Raw genomic sequence first — 19,512 nt, forward strand, 5'->3', positions numbered from 1 at the left:
AGAGAAAAAAAAATACCGCAAATTTCCCCTCAAAATAATCATTCTTAAAGATACAGTAGCCCCTCGTTATATCGCGTCTTGCTATATTGCTCATTCGGATATATCGCTCTTTTCTTCCAGCTCCCCAAATATTAAAGCCTAAAATAAGGGAAAAAAAAACTTTCTTTTAAGTTTGAAACCATTTTGAAAACATATGGCATTGCTCAGAGGTCTCTTCCTTCTTTATTTTGTCAATGAACAAAAAAAGGAAGCTATTCTTCTGAATTTGCTGGAAAAGCAGCAGCAATTCGTATCATCCAAATGTACATACTTGGGCAGTATATTTTAGTTTAAGCTAGTCTGTAAACTATTTGACATCTTCTTTTGTATTGATACATTGCATTCACAATGAGCGAGAGACATCAAACAGGTGTCATACTTGCCCATGTAAAAGTGAACATACCCCCTTTTTTAGTACAGAAAAGATTTGTGCTTGGTTGCACAAACCGGGAATTGCATCAAAGAAAAAAAGAATGATCTGGACGGGGATAAGAGTTTTCTGTAAACAATGTGGTTACTTTTACTTTTCACATCCTTTCTACAGCAAGTCAAACAGATTAGAAAGTCTATTGGGAATAAGAGGGTACTGTAATGCTCACTCTTATCTTGCAGTAGCTCAGAAAGATCTTCTTCATTTGCCATTTGATGCTTTTTACTTTCTGATGGTGAAAATTTACTTGAATTTCAGTCTTGTTTAAATTTCAGTAGGTGTGATAGCACATTCATGAACTACATCAAAACCATTAGAAAATCATGTCAAAAAGAACAAATGCTGATTTACTTGTGTATTGTACTTATAACTACTTTTAATGACCTCCATTATATCGCACTTTTGGATATATCGCTCTTTTTCTTTGCCCCCCGAAAAGTGTGATATAACGAGGTGTTACTGTAATGGCCAATTAAAAATTCCCGAATAAATTAAACGCAACACTCCATAAATACAACTAAAATCCTAAAAAAAGAAGATAAATCGCCAAATAATAATCAAATGGGGAAATTTTTACTGCAAAACAAAAATAAAATTTTACTTAGTCACAGCTGAGTAAAAAAGGGGCAACTTTCTGAATGCTAATTCAAAATGTGATTGCGCAAACAAGTTTCCGATATAAAAATAGAGTTCCATTAGGCTTAAAAGTGCTTTTTTTATTTTTTCCCGGTGATTTTACAGCTTTTTTTTTTTTTTTTTTGAAATTTGAAGGAAGTGAACGAACTTTAAGGGTATTTTTCACGGGCTATCGAATGGTGTTAAAATTGAACTGATCGAATAATTATTTCGCATAGACAGAGCCATTTAATGCTATTTTTGGGCCCTAAAATTTAAATTCAAATGGTTCGGTTCCTTTTTGGCATTTGAAAACACCCTACGTTCTTTCTCGGGTGCCCAGGTACTTCTCTGCCAAATTTCGTTCAGATCCGAAGAAAACTGGATTTGTACAAGGAACATACACACATATATACACACACATTCTTTGTTTTATTTACATAGGTATGATTATTTTAAACTATTTCTTACAATAAAAAACATTATGTAGGGAACTACCCAGATTTCATCTCAGTGGGTCAAAATGACACCCGTGTATTTCTAGGTATATAAAGACCACCGTAATTCTAGGGGATATGCTACTCATAGTACAAGATCAAACTTAGGTTGACATCGAGTTTCTTCAAATGTCATATATAAAATGTAGGTTAAAAGATTACAAACATGATGGTATATGGTTATCTAAGCAAAAGTGGTTAAGTCATAGGGTTGTCCCAATTTAAAATTTTAATAATTGAGTGATACCGCACAGTTTTGGCAGGTATCTTCAAACTAAAGAAAGTTTTTTGCAGAAATCTGCAAAATCTCTGCAGATTTCTAGCAGAATTTTGTCACATAATCTTCTTCCTCCAAAAATATTGAGTTTTAAGAGTCAATTGTGAAAAATTTAGTTCTAGTACTTCTAATTTAAAACTTGAAAATTGTTTGCTGAAAATTTGCAGATTCCTGAAAATTTTGAAGACACCTGCAGAAAATCTGCAGAATTACTTATAAAACTTCAAATCCCAACAACCCTATGATTGGAATACTTTTGCTTAGAAAACCCTATACCATCGTGTTTGTAATATTTTTATCTAACTTTTAACATATAACTTATGAGGAAACTCGATCAGTAAGTCAGATCTTAGACCATTAAATCAGCCCAATTTTACACAAAAAGTCCAATAATGCTACCTAATCCTATGCAAAACCATTGGAGGCAACATGCAGTCTGACCCTCTCAAAATGACTCCATGGTTGCTTCATTTTTCAGTCGCGGTGATCACATAAGTACTTTATTCTAAAGAAAGTTTTTCAGGACAGTTGATGTTATATCTATAACCTGTTAAATTCTGACATTTGTAGGCATTGTAACTTCAATGAAGATTTGTAGGGACTGCTTTCCTTATTCTAATGGGAGCGTTTCACTAAATTTCTCCTACATCTGAGTGTTAAATATGTGTCAATAGATGAATCAGAGCTTTCTTTGAAATGTGAACTTATAAAACTAATTAAGTTTTTGAACAAAGTAATTATTGATTAACTTCTTAAAAATATATGTCAGAATTGTACTTACACTACTAAACGAGCTTATTTTATTATGTCTGACTAAAAGCATTTCCAATCTATGAAGCTGCTGCAAATTTTCCAGGACAGAAATCTTGTTTGAGGTCAAATTCAAATGAGTAAGACTGAAAAGCTTTTCTAAACCTTCAATATGCTTGATAAAATTGAAAGACAAATCTGAGAAAAATAACACTATTGTTTAACAGGATTACATTATTATTTCAAATAATATAGTTTAATACAGATATTGGTTTAAATATAAATTTCGGTGACAGTCAATTCATAAAATGCAATATCATTGATATGTTTTAGAAACAAAATCAAAATCCTTTTCGGAGAATTTTTTAATGTATGGGAGGAAAAGGTAAATAATCTAATATAAACTTACTCTTGAAATTTATAAAAAATAAGCAAAATCTTTTCTCTTCATGTTGAAAGCCAATTAGCCTGAGGATTTTTTGATTCAAAAATTACATTGGGTTTTGAAGCATGTTGCAGATTGAAGATGAAAACATAAATTTATGCAGCAACTCCTCCTTTGTTGTTGTCGGGAGATAACAGAAAAGCATGATATATCCAAAACCTCAATATAAACAAGGTCATGAGAAGTGTTTATTTATTTAATGCAAAGATAAAAAAAATTCTGTACTCACAAAAAAATTTTGTTTAAAGATACAAAATTGAATTTAAAATACACTGTGTCGCATAAAAATATATGCACACAGAAGAAATTGAGCTACACTCATGAAACTTGGCAGGTATGTAGTGCATAAGGAGATAAGAAGATGATTAAAAATTCAGAATGAAAAATAATTTTATTAAGCAGTTACAGCATGCAAAAGGTTACAAATCAGTAAGTAGTAAAACCACCTCAGGCAGCTATACAAGCTGAAACATGACGTGGCATCGAATCAATTGGGTCACTTAAGACCTCCTACGGAAGATCATGCCATAATCTTTGCAACTGCGTCGTTAATTCCCCTATATCCCGGGATGGTTGCAGTTGCCTTCCCAGCACGTCACAGACATGCTTTATTGGCGAAAGGTCTGGTGACATGGCAGGCCATGGGAGTACGTCATATCCCTGAACACAATGTTGACAGAGTCGCGCAGTATGTGGACGAGCATTGTTCTGTTGATAAATGACACCTGGGCGACTTGATAGCATGGGTAGAATAATCAGCATTAAAATGCTGTCCACGTATCTGCGAGCTGTTAAAGTGCCTTGAAGAACAACTAGAGGTTGATCATGTGTCATAACAAATCGCTCCCCACGCTGTCACACTTTGTGAAATGGCTGTATACCGCTTACCAACAAATGCTGGATTGGAGCGCTGGCCGGTGCGCCTCCACACACGTGTACGGTGATCATCAGCACTGAGACTGAATCGGGATTCATCGCTGAAGATCACACGCCTACAATCTGTTACACTCCAAGCTGCCCGAAGTCGGCAAAAATCCAGTTGACACTGCCTGTGATGTGGGGTCAGTGGCGTAAAATCGATGCTAGCGACGTTGTCGGTGCCGACGTGGCCGCTCTTCTGATTGTGTGATCCTCTTGTTCATTTGTGTTTCTGGGACGCCCTGACCCTCCACGACAGTAGACTGTCCCTTCCGTGATCCACTGTTGCCTACACCAAGCAATTACCATATCACTCCGACCGAGGTGGCGGTCAATACTCCTGTTTGACCAACCTGCTTCTCTGAGGCCTATTATACGGGCCCTATCAAACTCCGTCAGCTGTTCGTAATGCTGTCCATTACGTCTTAGAAGCATCTTAAGTCACAATACAGTCTACCGAAGTCAACAGATTTGATTGAATAGCCCTACAGCACAAGTACTCACGCTTTTAAACTCTCCCACCTGTGCAACTCACATGCTCATAGTGCGCTTAGCCTTGTTTCATTGGCGCTGAAATTTTAATCATTTGCATATCGGCTACCAAACTGCATTTATGCCGAGATTCATGATTGTGGCTCTAATTCTTCTAGGTGTATGTATTTTTTTTGCGACAGAGTGTATTTCTCTAGTCTTTTGATTAAATCAGAATCAAAAGCTGCAACTTGAACTGCAGCAAATTTAGATGAATGGAAAAAACCAGTTTCGTTCATTTATTTCAGGGGTCCCCAAACTGTGTCATTCAGCTCCTTTATTCAGTCTTAATTTAACAATAAAACATTTCATTGTAATATTTTGTGCTCTGTTTCATTAGAAATTAAGAATAGTAAGAAACCCAACAAAAAAGGCTAGATTGTTACTGGAAAAAGATAATGGAGAATATTCCTAAACCAGTAAGAGATTTAATAAGGTCCTTCAAAATGTTCAAACAGGTAATGAGTGAAATTTTCATGAATAATAATTAATGCTACTTAATTAAAATTATTTAACAACATAGAATTGGTTGCAACTGAAATAAACCAAATTTGAATCGGTTCTCTTTGGATTATTTAATGAAAAGTGATTAGAGAATGTCAGTGCCAAGGCCAAGAGAGAAAATTGTTCTACTTCACGTGCTGATTAATCCAACATCTGGCAGGTGAGAACTTAAGATGGGTGAACAATTCGGGGTCTGTTTTTAAAATAAATGCAATAAAAATACTTTTGAATCATTCTCCCTCCCTCTATTTTCAAACATTTTGAAACTGTTGTGTGATCAACTCCTAATGATTCTGCAAGTTCAGCTAATGTTTGACATGAGTCTTGTGAAGTAATACTTCCAATTGTCCGTGTTCAAACTTTTTTGATGGGCTAGAGCATTTTTTATCAAGATTAAAATCAATATTTTTAAAGCTTCTAGACCAGTGGTTGGCAGCCCGTCGATTGCGATCGACCGGTCTATCTCGAGCCCATTTTCAGTCGATTGCAGCAATGTTTTGGGCTTTGCTTTCAGTCAGAGTACCAGTAAAAACATTTTTTTTATGGAATAAAATTAAGTTTAGGCAGGGCGTCGGAGTGGGTTATTTTATCTTCTCACTCTGCAGCTACGGGTTTAACATCAAATTCAATAGTTATTTTAAAAAGTTTGAAATTTTTTATATTCTCTGAAATTTTTAGTCATAATTTAATCAATTGTAAAGTAAGCAATATAGTTATCTGAAAATACTTTTACGTGTGTTAATGGTGTTCACATAACTTATTTTAGCAATTTAACACAACTGTTTAATAAGCATCAAAATCTGTTTTGATAAGAGTTAACCTACAACTTGTAGTCAGCACAGCCAACTTAATCATGTGTTGTATACCTCACCTCCCCTTCCAAACTAGTTGATCTTTGTATTCACCAAATATAGAAAATAAAATCTACAGTCAATTTAGGTGGCTGACCGTAGATCTAGACCAATGTCTACAGGTTGTTTCTGACAGAGCATCATCGCCGTAAGCCTCTACAAGAATTCTGTGAGCTTTAACTGCAGATATTTCTTGATTGAAACAATGCAGTAAAATTCCCTGAAAATATTCTTTTTTTTTTTTTGGCACATAATTTGACAGATTTAAGCTCTGAAAAATGAAGTTGTTTGCACTTCTGCGAAATAACATACACTGCACTTCCAGCTCTCTTATAGTGCTTACATATAGATGCGTTACTATCAAATCACTTGCACAATCAGCTTCAGCTATGCCAGCTGTTATAAAACAGGGAGAACTTATTCAAGTTCTCAATATCTAACAAAATCCAAATTTTTTGCTCATAATTGAATTGATAGAAATTGTAGAGTCCACAACATAGCATTTAAATATGCACATTTGACTCTCGATAACTCGAAGCTTTATAACTCAAACATTTCTTGTGATCTCAAAGTTTTCATTCAGTCCCAAAATACAGTAGGTTCTCTGATTAACGACGCTCTATTTAACGACTTTCTCTATTTAAAGACGGCTTTTCACGGTCCCAGATGGTCCACTATAGTGTCAAAAGCATTCTATTTAAGGATGCTTTCTACTTAAGGACGATTTTTTGTGGTCCTTTGAAAGTCGTTAAACAGAGAGCCAACTGTAATTCAGTGTTTTTAATACAGTCTATATATCTTGAATGCACTCCTTTTAAGTCGAAGTTTTAACGAGAGTTTCGCTTAAATTTTATGCATAAAAATGCAGCTAAAATCGCTTATCTACTTGCATGAGGGTGATTATTTATTTACAATAATGCTCCATAATTGCATACAGTGTTGAAGGATTATGTGAGGAGTAGCCGATTCGTCTCCTTTTTGCCATGGCTAAGGACCTAAAATTTTATTGCTGTTAATCTCCTCTCAAAAATTATGATTTCAAAATGCATAATAAAAAAAGATTTTACCCAAAACTTTCAGATGCTTCAAAGTTTCTAAGCCTTCTATCTTTTCGATTAGATTACTCTGCATCTCTAGTTTAGTCAGCCATGGAAATCTCCATAAATCAGAAATATTCACAAGGTCTATAAAATATCAGAAATATGTTTAGCTGAATTAATACAAATAATTCGTATTTTAATGCAAAAAACAAAAAAAGAGAAATAACAGTGTGCCATTATAAAATAACATTATTGCTTCTAAAATACCTTAATTACTTTTTTAAATAAAAAAAATACAGAGGAGCTTTTTTATTAATCTATTATTGAGCTGAATAATAGAATTTTCAATAACTGATGCACACACAGCTCAGAAGCCAATGAGCAAGATTGCAGACACTGGTTTGTGGAGCATGAAAACATGTATAAACAATATTTCACTTTTAATGATGCAATTAACATATATTCCTTGTAAAGAAAATAATTTAAGCATGGCTTGAAATTTAAGAGTTTTTATGTATTTCAAATAATATTTCTCTGAATGCTGGTTGCTTTTCTTTGTTTCAAAATCTGAAATTAAATTTCCATAATAATATGACAACAGGGGAAGTGTTTGCCACAAATTTCTAAAACACAGCCTTAAAACATTACACTAAATTTAAATTGCATTTCATACCAGGGGCGGATACAGACTACCATTTTAGGGTGGGTCATGCTGAAGAATGACGAAAACTTTCTGAAACTGCTTGGGGATCAATAAAAAGCTCCAAATCGGCCAGGAGTAAGGCATTTAATAGGGTACAAATGTTATAAATTAATTTCATAAACAATGAATAGACAGAATAGTTCAAATATTCACTTTCAAAAAAAAAAAAAAATGAATGGAAAAGTTACTGCAATTGTTAACATTTTACGCCCAAAGTGATTGAACACAATGTGAATGGATACAATTGTTAAGGGCAGTTCTCAAAAGGTGGGGACAAAAAGATAACTTTGAGCAACTTCAAAAATTTTCAAATTTGACATCAATTTTGCTTTTATTCTATAGTATGCATACCTAGAACACAATATACGAACATGAAAAGACAGCAGGTATTTGCAAAAATTGTTAATTAGCAAATTAAATCAGCAGTCTGTAGGTAACACATTTTGGACATTGTTGTCCTGTAGGTAACGGATTTTGGACATCATCATAATGTAAGTTTCAATATTTTTCGCAATTGTTAATCTGATTTTTAACTTTTCCAATGAAAATTTTATTTACTGTACTTTTTGAATTTTGCAATTTAATAATAAAGAGGATATTAATGAAGTACTTGAATGGCTATACATACTGCTCTTGACATATAATGAAGTTTTGGAATGATTTTGAAGAAGTTGATGAAAGGTAAAAAAAAAAGCTTCATGGAAATAACTATACAAACTCGTAGTTTGATTTATTGGGACAAATAAGGAATAAAAATGGAGACAAATAAATATGACATATACATTTTTAAAGGAAAAATAAACAAAATATGCTTTAAGAAAGAATGTAAAAAGTGACATCAGTTTTAATAATTAATAATTTTTCTAATGTCATAAGAATTGAAAGGATGTCTAAAAAAAATTATTGAAAAAAGAAATTCATATGTCTATTTAGAGATCGTTAAATTGTGTTTCCAAAAGAAAGAAGAGAAAAAAAAATTCCTAAAGTAATAAAAGCGGGAAAAAAAAATGCTAGCGCAGGTGATAAAGTCGCCAAAACTGGTGCAGCAGACGATAAACTACCGGCAACCTTTAGTTTTTCGTATACTGTGTTGTCGCCAACAGAGGTTTGCTTGGCAATTTTAGCACAAAATGGCTGCTTTTGTTACAATCATAATCAGCCATGTTTCCACTGTAATCTATGTATTGTTCAATATGTAACGTATTAATTATGCAAAATACCAATGGATTAAAGAAGATAACATTATAATACTCTTTTTTATTGAGGTTAGAAGACAGTGGATCATCAAAAATTATGAATAAAGGGACAGAATTATCGGCGTCAAGATCGTAACGCCATTTGGACATCTCACATGTATGTTTAAGAAAAATTATTCTTCTAAGATACTGCATAAAAGCTTATGAAAACACTTTTAAACAATTAAAAATTGATTCTGAGGATTGATAAATACCTTTAAAATTAAAACATCATATACTTGGTTTTCTCAAATATTAGCATTGTAAAGATCGTAACTTTTGGACAGGGATCAAATTTCAAACTTACTTTTTTCTAAAATCGTTTACAAAGTAAATAATCTGTCTTTACTTTTGTTATTTGTGTAAATTATTAACGAAAAATTATTCAGTGTAAGAATCATACTTTTAATTTTTTTTTTTTGAAAAATTATGGAAATAATTTAAAAAAAATTTTTTTTAATGGTACATTTGCTCAGTTAACATTTTGGTATGTCCAAAATTGTGCCTTTTAGCAAAGAAAATATTTTTTAAGGGCATTTGAAGAGCATTTTTGCCATAATTTATGTCAATTCTTGTCTCTATACAGTATTATAATTCAACTCAAAATGAAAGTTATTTGGTGTTGAAGCTTCAAAGTTGACGTCTGTGTTTGCTCCCACCTTTTGAGAACTGCCCTTAACCGTTTATGGAAGGGGGAGTCCCATGGTCCCCCATGATCCTCCCCTTGTATCCACCACTGTGATTTCAGCTAAAACACATGGGAAAAATTTGCTCTCAAATTTAAAAAGTGTAATAGAACCTGCAAGCACTATAAATATAAGTACATTAAAAAAAAGAAAATAATAAACATGTTTATGAAATGGCTAGAATGACGAGGAACGACCACCAGAAACGACCACCGTTCCTGCGGCTACATAGTTTTATTTCTTGGTTGTCCTCTTCAGTTCTAAGAACTCTTGGACTTGAATGTTGGCAATATTAAGAAAGTGCAGCAAATACCTGATTATCCATGGAATAGGGTGGCATGGTAACCACGGATAAGCAAATTCGTGGGTAACCAACAAATTAGGTAAAAACAATGCAACAGTATGCACTAGTTAAAAAATATAATAACAATTGCCTACACTTAAAATATAGTTAAAACGATAACAGTGTATACATAAAAAATGCATATTAAAGCTAAAAAAGGATTACTCATTGTTGCGAACTGATTACACACATACAAAGCAAACTATGTTTGATGTAATTTGAAGGGGAGGAAGAGGGGAGAAGGAAATAGGAATGTCTAAAAATAGATTTTGCACTTGGTAAATAAAAATGTGTGCATTTATCTACAATGAGTTAATCATCGGCGGAATGTTCTTTTGAAAGTCTGAAAGGTCGTGGGCAATTTGCCTGCAGATAATCGGGAGTTTAGTGTAGAAACATTTTTGTTTGTTATCATTAATGTACTGCAAAAACTTACTTTGATGCTCAAGTTCTAATAAGTTAATCAGTTCCCAACAGATATTGTCATCTCCAACTAATTTCTTCAGTTCAGAAGAATCTAGATTATTAAGTTTCACCATATCATGAATCACTTTTTCTTTCAAAAAACTTGAAGTCATGATTATAGGTTGAGGTGTTGTACTAATTCTATTTCCCATCTGTTTAAGAGAAAATCAAATTATAAGGTACATCACAACCACTGTTATTTAAGCACTTTAAATTACTTAAAAGAAAATCTGTACATGAATGATTTTTAAATTAAAAAGAGAGAGCATGTAGAAGAAACCTTGATTACAAAACACTGCATCATCGTTTAAAAAAAAAATGGAGCCATCATAAAAATGTACCCTATAGAAAGTAACAATGAACATTCTTAACATATGAGGCAGTGAGAAGCAAAGGGATGTAAGTAGGCGTTTTAAAGTTTCGAGTGAAACACGTTTAAGATTCAGATCCAAGGTAGGCTTTCATAGTATTTTTTTTCCAAATCATGCTGTATTGAAGCACCAACCAGGATTATCAATAACACCTCTTTTCATAAAACAGACGAGAGGACTCCTACCATTTGTACTAAGTATCTCCAAATTTTAAAATGGCCCTTTCATTCCTTTTGCTTAGATATTTTGAATTACAAATAATTTCATTCTTGGATTAGTTATAATTTTCTATTTTTTCCAATCTCTGAATTACAATAACAAACCAACAAAAAATCATAAACAAACAAGAAATTCTTGAATGATCACTACACTAACGTACGAAGTAGGCTAATTTTAAGAAATCAAAATATGAAGGCAAATTTTATTTTTTCAGTTTTGTATCTACAATATTAAAGTGAGGCAAATAGATTAGCAAATTTGCAGTAATTTTTTAATGGAGTACAAATTATTTCATAAGTTGAATATCAAAACAAAGAAGTAAATCTAAAATAGTCTGTACACTCTTTCAAAGCAAATTGATCACAAATGAAATCAGAGAGCAAAAGTGAATCAGTGGGCGGTTCTTGTGCCCTCTAAAAAAATGCCCTTAATTTTGGAAATTTTCTGTAACAATAGCCCCCTTAAAAACTTTGAGTTTGGGGCTCCCCTGCAAGTCATATGTATTTATAAATGCTTAATAAGCAGGGTTGACAAGTTTTTGACAGTCCGAGGTTTCATCCGGTTTTTACCGTCATGTCAAAACCCCCTTTTTGACAAAAACTTAATTTTCTATCCAAAACCTGCCTATATTTGATTTTGATTACAAAAATACATTAAAAAATTCATCAAAGTTGTAAAGTTTTTAATTTCAGACACTAGAATACATTTTTAGAGTTTTAGAATTCTAAAATGATGTGCAGTAAACAATCCCAATCCTAATTTTAATTCAACAGGCAGCTCGACTGTAGTAAAACACAGAAATAAATGAAAGAATTATTATAGAATAGAAAGTAATTATAAATAGCTAAACTTAAACTTAATGACTATTAATTCCTTTAATTTTCCAACGCTGTAAGAAGATTGCTCATTTACCTAGTATAATTTCGAACTAAAAGACACTTAATAAAATAGATATCTTTATTAAACTGTGACTTATTTTATTTAGTCTCATTCTAAATATTTTTTCCCTTGGAGCATGCGGTAGAAAAACACCAGTTTTACTGCCTTTTGTTTACTTAGTTCATTTCTAAATTTAGAATGGATCAATCCAAAACCAGAGAAAATTCTCTCAATAAATACTGAACAACATGGGCTTGAATGTAACGCATAATGAGTTGTACAAATTTGACAGAAATATTGGTTTTCTTAAACCTTTCCAAACATTTTGTTGCAGATACATTCTGAACCGAGAACTAATTTCCTGGATATGATGCAAATTCAGCTTAAAAAGCTTTTTTTTTTATGTTAAGAGTAAGAGTAGTTTTTACTACATAGCTAACTATATAATTTTGCTGGAGATGAACTGTCTTAAGACCCGCATCTTTTGATGGAAAACATTCATTTTCTTCAACAAAAGATACATTTTTTCCCTTCTTGATTTACAAAAGAAAAAAATCATTAAAAATATTTAGCTGACTTATAAGTCATTGTCTGCTAATTGATTTATTTTTGCTTTTACTCAAAAGAAAAAGGATATTACATAAGTAATTATAGAAAGCTTTTTAGGTAGATAAAATTACTTGTAATTAATTGTCAGTTATTAAAAATTTTAAACAGAACCAATTTAAAAACTGGATTTCAGCTTTATGTTTGTCATAATTATTTTTGTGGCATACTTACAAATTAATTTTAAGAAATTAATTTCATTTTAATAATTTTTTTTATTTAATTTTTATTTTACTTAAATGATAAAAACATAAATTATGATGAAATCATGTTTGAGGATGAGTGATCTCATATGTTATGAAAAATAACAATAACGACTATATTTGTATTTTCGACAGGTTCAGAGCCGATCCTAGCAGGTGTGCACCACACACGGGCGGCCAAAGCAAGGGGCGGACGCAGGCCGCATCATATAGTTCTTTTAATCAAGCAAAATTCCTCAAGAATTTCTCACAAGATAACATAATAAGTTAAAATAAATATGCTGAATTTTAAGTGTTCAATTATCAAAGTAAGTGCCAATTTTCCAACAGCATAGCATATTAAGAAAAATAGAATGATAGAGCACATTGTGCTGCTCCATTATCCATTAATATCAACTCTTTACACACATGCTTCATTTGGTTGCAAAATTTGTAACAGCACTGGCTGATAGGATACACTCGCAAGTATTTCAAACAGCAAATTCTGTGTTCATCAGTCGTGGAGACTGGAGAGAATGGAAAATTGTGACTCCCTTCAGAGTCAAACATATAAAATCAACGAACTAAAATTTTTAATTTCCCCCTTTACAGCAATTTTTTCTTATTAAAATCACGAATGAACTGCCCGGTTTCAGATCAGGTAGGAGGACAGGACTCTTGCCCTGGGTTATAAATTTTAAGTGCGGCTCCAAAACGAAGATCCAAATGGATGCCTTGACGAGACAAAAGAAGGCTTCAAACTGCGTTTTTACAACTTCAATTTCGAAAAAATTTCGCTGGTTGAATCACCGATTTTAAGGATCCAATTAAGTCTCTTATTAACCCTTTCTACTTTAATGTAATCAAACATAGCCTAAAAATGATGGTTCCAAAATCCAAAATGTCTTTTCTGGGAACAGCCCTTCCTAACGTCCTCAAAAATTGCTCAATGGTATTTTTCGTATTTCTTTCTCGAAATTTTTGCGGTAGAAGGCCTTGAAATCCATTCTCTAAGATTACTACCAAAGATAGTCTGAATTAGTCTGTAGAGAGGCCACCAATCCCACCCCCTCTCACTTAACGTATTCAAAAACAAACTAAAATTGTGTTTTTCAATCATCAATTTCAAAGAACTTAGGGGGAAATACCGTGGATCCCCCTTTTCTCCAATGTAATCACTATAGCTCAAAATTTCATTTTTAGACGATTCCGTGAAGCCACCAAACCCTTTCTGCCTAAACTAGTCAGAAATTGACTTATGTTTCAAAAAACAGTTCTTGAGGGCACACTGAACCCCCAACCGCTCTTTGTCCCATCGTTATCAAACAATGCCTAAAATACGATTTTGGGACTTCCAAGTCTAAAAAATTCCGGATGACTTATGTAAATTTTCATAGCGTTAGGGCATCCGGCATCCCCCATCAATCGGAGAAAAGTCTTTAATTGTATTTTTCAGATATTAATATCAAAAAATATTCAGAAAGATTTGCTGAAGCTTTCTGGTTTCCTTAACATCACCAAAGATAGTACAGAATTGTGCTTTTTATAGCCCCAATACCCTTCCTTCACAAAAATAGCTAAAAATTGATTTAAATTCTGAAAAATATTTCAGTTCGGAATTTTTCCCATTTCCTCTATCGTGTCCAAATCTAGCCAAAAATGTGTTTTTGAAATAATAGTACCGATAAATTCCCGGAGGAAAGATGCCAGACCTCTACCGTCACCAAAGGCAGCCTAACTGAGTTTTAAACTAATATTTTGGAAAACTTTCGATAGGAGACGACTGAATCTCCCTCCCTCCAGCAACAACAATAAAGATAACCCAAAATTTGTGTTATCTTTGTTTGCGTGTTTAAAACTACCGTTTCAGAAAATTTTCGGGAAGAGCACTGATCCTTCTTAAACTAAGGTCACAAAAAATAGCTGCAGTTTGACATCAATTTTGAAAGAATTTTAGGAAAGAACTCCAACATTACTTTCCCCTCAAGTCTCAAAAAATTTCCTAAAATTACAATTTTTGACGTCAATATTGAAAATTTCTGCATGGACCTTGAATGTTCCCGACTCTTTTGTCCTTGCAACCAAACACAACCAAAGATTAATTACATCAATTTTTTATACGCCAATTTTGAATATTTTCTGGGGACGAACCTTCCCCCATTCATCCTTCTTCTGTTTTTTTTTTTTTTTAAATTTGAACTTGATACAGAAATTTGAAGAAAGATTTATATGGGCGTTAAGTATTAGTCAAAACATTCAAATTGCTCTTCAGGGGCGGCACATGAGGTCTTTGCACACAGGTGGCCGACACCCTAGGATCGGCCCTGGACAGGTTTAAAACTGGTTTTTGATGTTAAAAACCCAACCTGGTTAATAAGGTATTAATTTGTCATGACTACATCAAGGGGTAGAAATTTCTTGTACCATAAAAATTTTGTACAATAATCTTAAGTCTTAACATCTTCTTTCTGTAAAATGACAGAGGAGCTCTATTTGTCTAAAACAGCTGCTTAATGTACGACTATCGAGTAAAAAGTTAGATTGATCAATGAAAAATCCAATCCCGTCATCCAACTCGGTATCGGATCTAAATTAATGTAAATAAAACGAAATGTGATCTTGTACAGAAGCGCAAAAAATAAGACTGTTGAAGCTCAGTTTAAACTTGTATTTCATATCAGCTTTTTAATGTGAATATGCATTTTAGCTAGGGAAGGAGAGAAGATTCCGAGAGAAGAGAAAGTAGGAATTACGATTTAAAAAGTAAAAAACTTGCAAATGAGCAAAATATTAAACAGTTGTACAGAGTTCATCATTGTTCCTTCGCATTTGTTTCATGACGGAAGTGAAAGACATAGTACTAATTTGAAAAATGTTTTCTAAAACGACATTACAAAAGAACGAGCTCGATTTAAAATAAACAAACTTTAAAAGTCAAAGTGGAAGTTAATATTAATAACAAGCAGAGTATACGCAACGATACAAGGGTTGCGTTCGACAAAACTCACCGGTTTACCGGCAAGTAACTGGTAACTAACCGAAGCGCTCTGTGTTCAACCGGTTACCACAGCGGTTACCATTCTAAGCAGTTGATTGGAGCTAGTGATCGTTAGCTGTCACGTGATTAACTAACCGGTCGCTCTCGGTCGAGCTCGTCGAACGCAACCAAATACGACCGGTAGCGTCCAGTGGGGTCTATTCACGATTTGGGTTCGAGGTTAGGAGAAACCACGTGATCCGTGAGTTTACATTTTGAATATCAATGCTAAGTACTGGAAAAGTTCGCCTTAAAAATTCAGGATTAAAATTATGTTTTTGTTGTTTTCATGCTATACTTGTGGTCTGGGAGAAAGATTACATTGTGCTGCGCTTCTGTTTGGCACTCGAATGTCTGAATAGTGAATCAAGATCATGTTGTAGCGTAAAATGTAGACGCTTCCATACCTGTCATTTGCTCGATCCATAGTCTTAAGAAAAAGCGTGTAAAAAGTCAATCGGATTCGTATTAAGTATTCTGTGGTCTTTTATTTAGTTTTCATTGTTGACTTTAGTGAATGTGCACTATAGGCTTAAAATCAAAGAATGTTAAAAAAAAAATGTTTACAAGCCTTTTTTGTTGTCATTCCCGCATCGTTCTTTTGAAGTCAATATAATACGCTACTACATCAAACGAACTTTATTATGGAAACATCGATAACAAAATGGGCAGCAAAAGAGTGCTAGTATACTTTAAAATCTACCATACTCTATTGCTGACTTTTTGTTCTATATGCTACGTTTTTTTGGTTTTTGACAGGTAAGTAAGAATAGTTCTTATTATATGTTATTTCAATTATGGTGTTTTGATGTTCAAATTTTTACATTCGTTTCATTTGCTTGCGTAATGTAACAATCAGGATGTATTGATATTGTTTGTTGTTATGGTAAAAAACTTCATTAACAATTGAAGTTACTTGATTTTTTTTCGTATGATTTGCTGTTTCAAGTTGATGGATTTCATTGAATTCAGAAACAATACTTTACACATTTACATTGCAGTACAACCTCAACCAAGATGTTGATGAAATTTAAAACTGAAGTTAAATTATCTTTAAAAAATTCTGCAAAAAACCACTGTATTTCTCCAGAGTCTTGATTGTCATATCAAAACCAACAGCAAAAATGTCGGTGAGTAGAGTACCACAATGATACCAGCATGTGTTTTTTAATTACATTTGTTCTTTAATTCAGCATTAATTGGCAAAATTAGCGAACAATATGAGTTGCTAGCTCGGAGGCGATGTCAGGGCGAGAGGAGAGTTCCCGACTAGTCCCTGCTCGGGAACTAGGGGCCCAGCTTGGAATCTGAAGCATAAAAATATTATAAGTTTTATGAGAAGAGGGAGACCTGGCGAACAAACTGACAAAGGGCCCGCATCAGCTCTATGCGGCCCTGCGCTCGCCAAAATAGGGTCGACTCGGAATTGAATTGGGTCCACTTTGCGGCTCCTTCACAAAAATCTGCATTGTAAATGCGGCCGTTTCACAAAATTCCACACCGTAAAAGCGGCTCATTCACAAAAATTCGCATCATGAAATAAAATTCAAGATTTAGGGTCTCCCCTTGCCATGTGGCGATCCAGTGTGACAAAGTCCGAACCCCCAAAAACGGTTTTTGTGATTCTATCATTTGGACATTAACAATTACCTTCTTATACTTCATATTGTGGTTGCACAAGCATCATTTTGCCATGCCCATGTATAACCTGGCAGTTCACAATAATTTCATTTTCAAAAATAAAGAAAATTTAGAAAAATATTTTGTTTTTTAACAAAATGGGGACTCAAAAAATAAAACTTGGATCGACTCCTGAAAAATGTTCTGAAAATTGAATAAGTTATCAAAATTATTGTCTAAGTAATCTTATTGAGTGGTGATTAGCATATCTGTATGCAGGCATACTTCATCACACGGTGTTTCTAAAACACGGTTTTGATATTACACGGTACAAAGTTTTAATTTAATACCCCACAGTTTTAATGTAACATGAATTTCAAAAGATAGAATTTCATTTTGTTTAATACCAATTAGTCTAAACCCACGTATAACAGTAACTTTTAACTTTTAAATACTTTATTTTCTCATTGGTGTTCTAAAAAAAACACACACACACACAATAATTGTTTTGTTTCCAATTCATTGTAAGAAAATAACATTTAGGAATAAACATAAGCTAAATTTTGCAAACGATAAATAAAAAATGTATTGTAATTATGATGAACAGTACAATGAAATAATAGAATAATTTTATTTTAATTTTTCTTTTATTTGGTTGTCGCCGCAGGGGTAGAAGTGATCGACTTGTCACATATAGGACATTTTCCACAAAAAATATAGGACAAATATAGGACACATTATATGAATAGTTTCGCTATGAAAAATAAAATAATACATACATATTATTTATTTATTCTTATCAATGATTTTGTTTAAAAAAAACCTTCAAAAAAAAAATTATAACTTACACCTGAAATGACTTTCCTGTAGTTGAAAGAATAATTTTTGAAAAAAGTGTACTTTGTAGACAAAAAAAAAAAAAGAACAAAGTGAAATTTATTGATAATTAACACAGCAACTCACAATTTTTGCAGGGATAGAAGTGTCTCAAACATAACTTATACAAATAAATAAAAACCGTCTTTGTATTGAGAACTAACAGGAAATTACCAATGCTTTGTAGCACAAACATAGATATTTTGTTCTATAAAATTCCACGAAAAGAAAAGATTGCAAAAAGACTTATAACATTCCGATCAGAAAATGCACTGAACACGAAAATATACCCGCGAAAACAAAAACCAAAAAAAAAAAAAAAAAAAAAAAACACGAAAACAAAACCAAAAAAACCACGCTGGAAAACAAAACAAACTGCTGTTGCCAAACGCAAAATTCTAAAACCAACTTCAGAATTCGTTCTCGAATTTCCACCCACTACAGTGACGTCATATTGCTGTGGCCAATGAGAGAAGATGCCTGTTGCAGGATTTAGTGAGTTGTGTTTTTTAATTTGAAATTCGTTTGCACACGTACTTTCGACGAAAAATCCGAAGTCAGATAGTTTGTTTACTGTTGTTTTAAAGAAATAAATTGGATAAAAAACAGGAATATAGGAAATATAGGACATTTTCCAAAAATATAGGAAATATAGGACGATTTTCATACTTTTTTTGAAAATATAGGAAATATAGGATATATAGGACCACTTCGACCCCTGCATTGTCGCTGCTCAAACTTTATTGCTCTAGAAAAGCTCCGATTTTTTTTCCTGATAAAATGCGTTTTTTCTTAGAAAAGAAAGTTGATAAAGTTTTTCCTTGAACTGTTACATGTTCTAGCAGCCAGTTTTCATTTGTATGTCCTATTTAGTTGAGATTTCAGCTTTCATAAAATATTTGTGTTATATGAAAGGAGAGAAGTTTAGCACTCCCCTTGACAAGGACGGAACGGCCTCTGGGCCTTACACACATACGGTTAAGGCACTGCCGCTCACTTCGCGGCAACTTAACCACATTTTTTATAGTGATATTGCTAATGTTCTTAATAACTTTTTTTCGAGTGTTTTTAACGATAACTGTATCTCAACAGTTGACACCAACAAGACACAAGCTATAGTACAGCTTGAGGACTTAGTATTTTCCAGGGATGACGTTTTACTTCATTTGAAAAAAATTAAAGAGACTAAGGCTCCGGGACCTGATAATATTTATCCAAAAATTTTAGTTGAATGTGCGGAGGAATTAGCAGATGTAATCGTAAATATTTTCAATGCTTCTTGTAACTCGGGGACAGTGCCAGAGGACTGGAAGCTAGCTAACATTACACCGCTCTTCAAGAAAGGTTCTAAAGGGAGTGCGGGAAATTATAGACCTGTGAGTCTAACTTCGGT

General features: G+C 33.2%; 1 non-coding gene across 1 annotated transcript; it reads left to right on the forward strand.

Annotated features, from left to right (window-relative positions):
• Positions 1-19,020: 19,020 nt before the first annotated feature.
• LOC129221672 (U6atac minor spliceosomal RNA) lies at positions 19,021-19,143 on the forward strand. Its single transcript, XR_008580548.1, has one exon. It is a non-coding gene; the product is annotated as a U6atac minor spliceosomal RNA (small nuclear RNA).
• Positions 19,144-19,512: the final 369 nt, after the last annotated feature.

This window comes from Uloborus diversus, chromosome 4, assembly GCF_026930045.1.
Source record: "Uloborus diversus isolate 005 chromosome 4, Udiv.v.3.1, whole genome shotgun sequence".
NCBI classification, from domain to species: Eukaryota; Metazoa; Arthropoda; class Arachnida; order Araneae; family Uloboridae; genus Uloborus; species Uloborus diversus.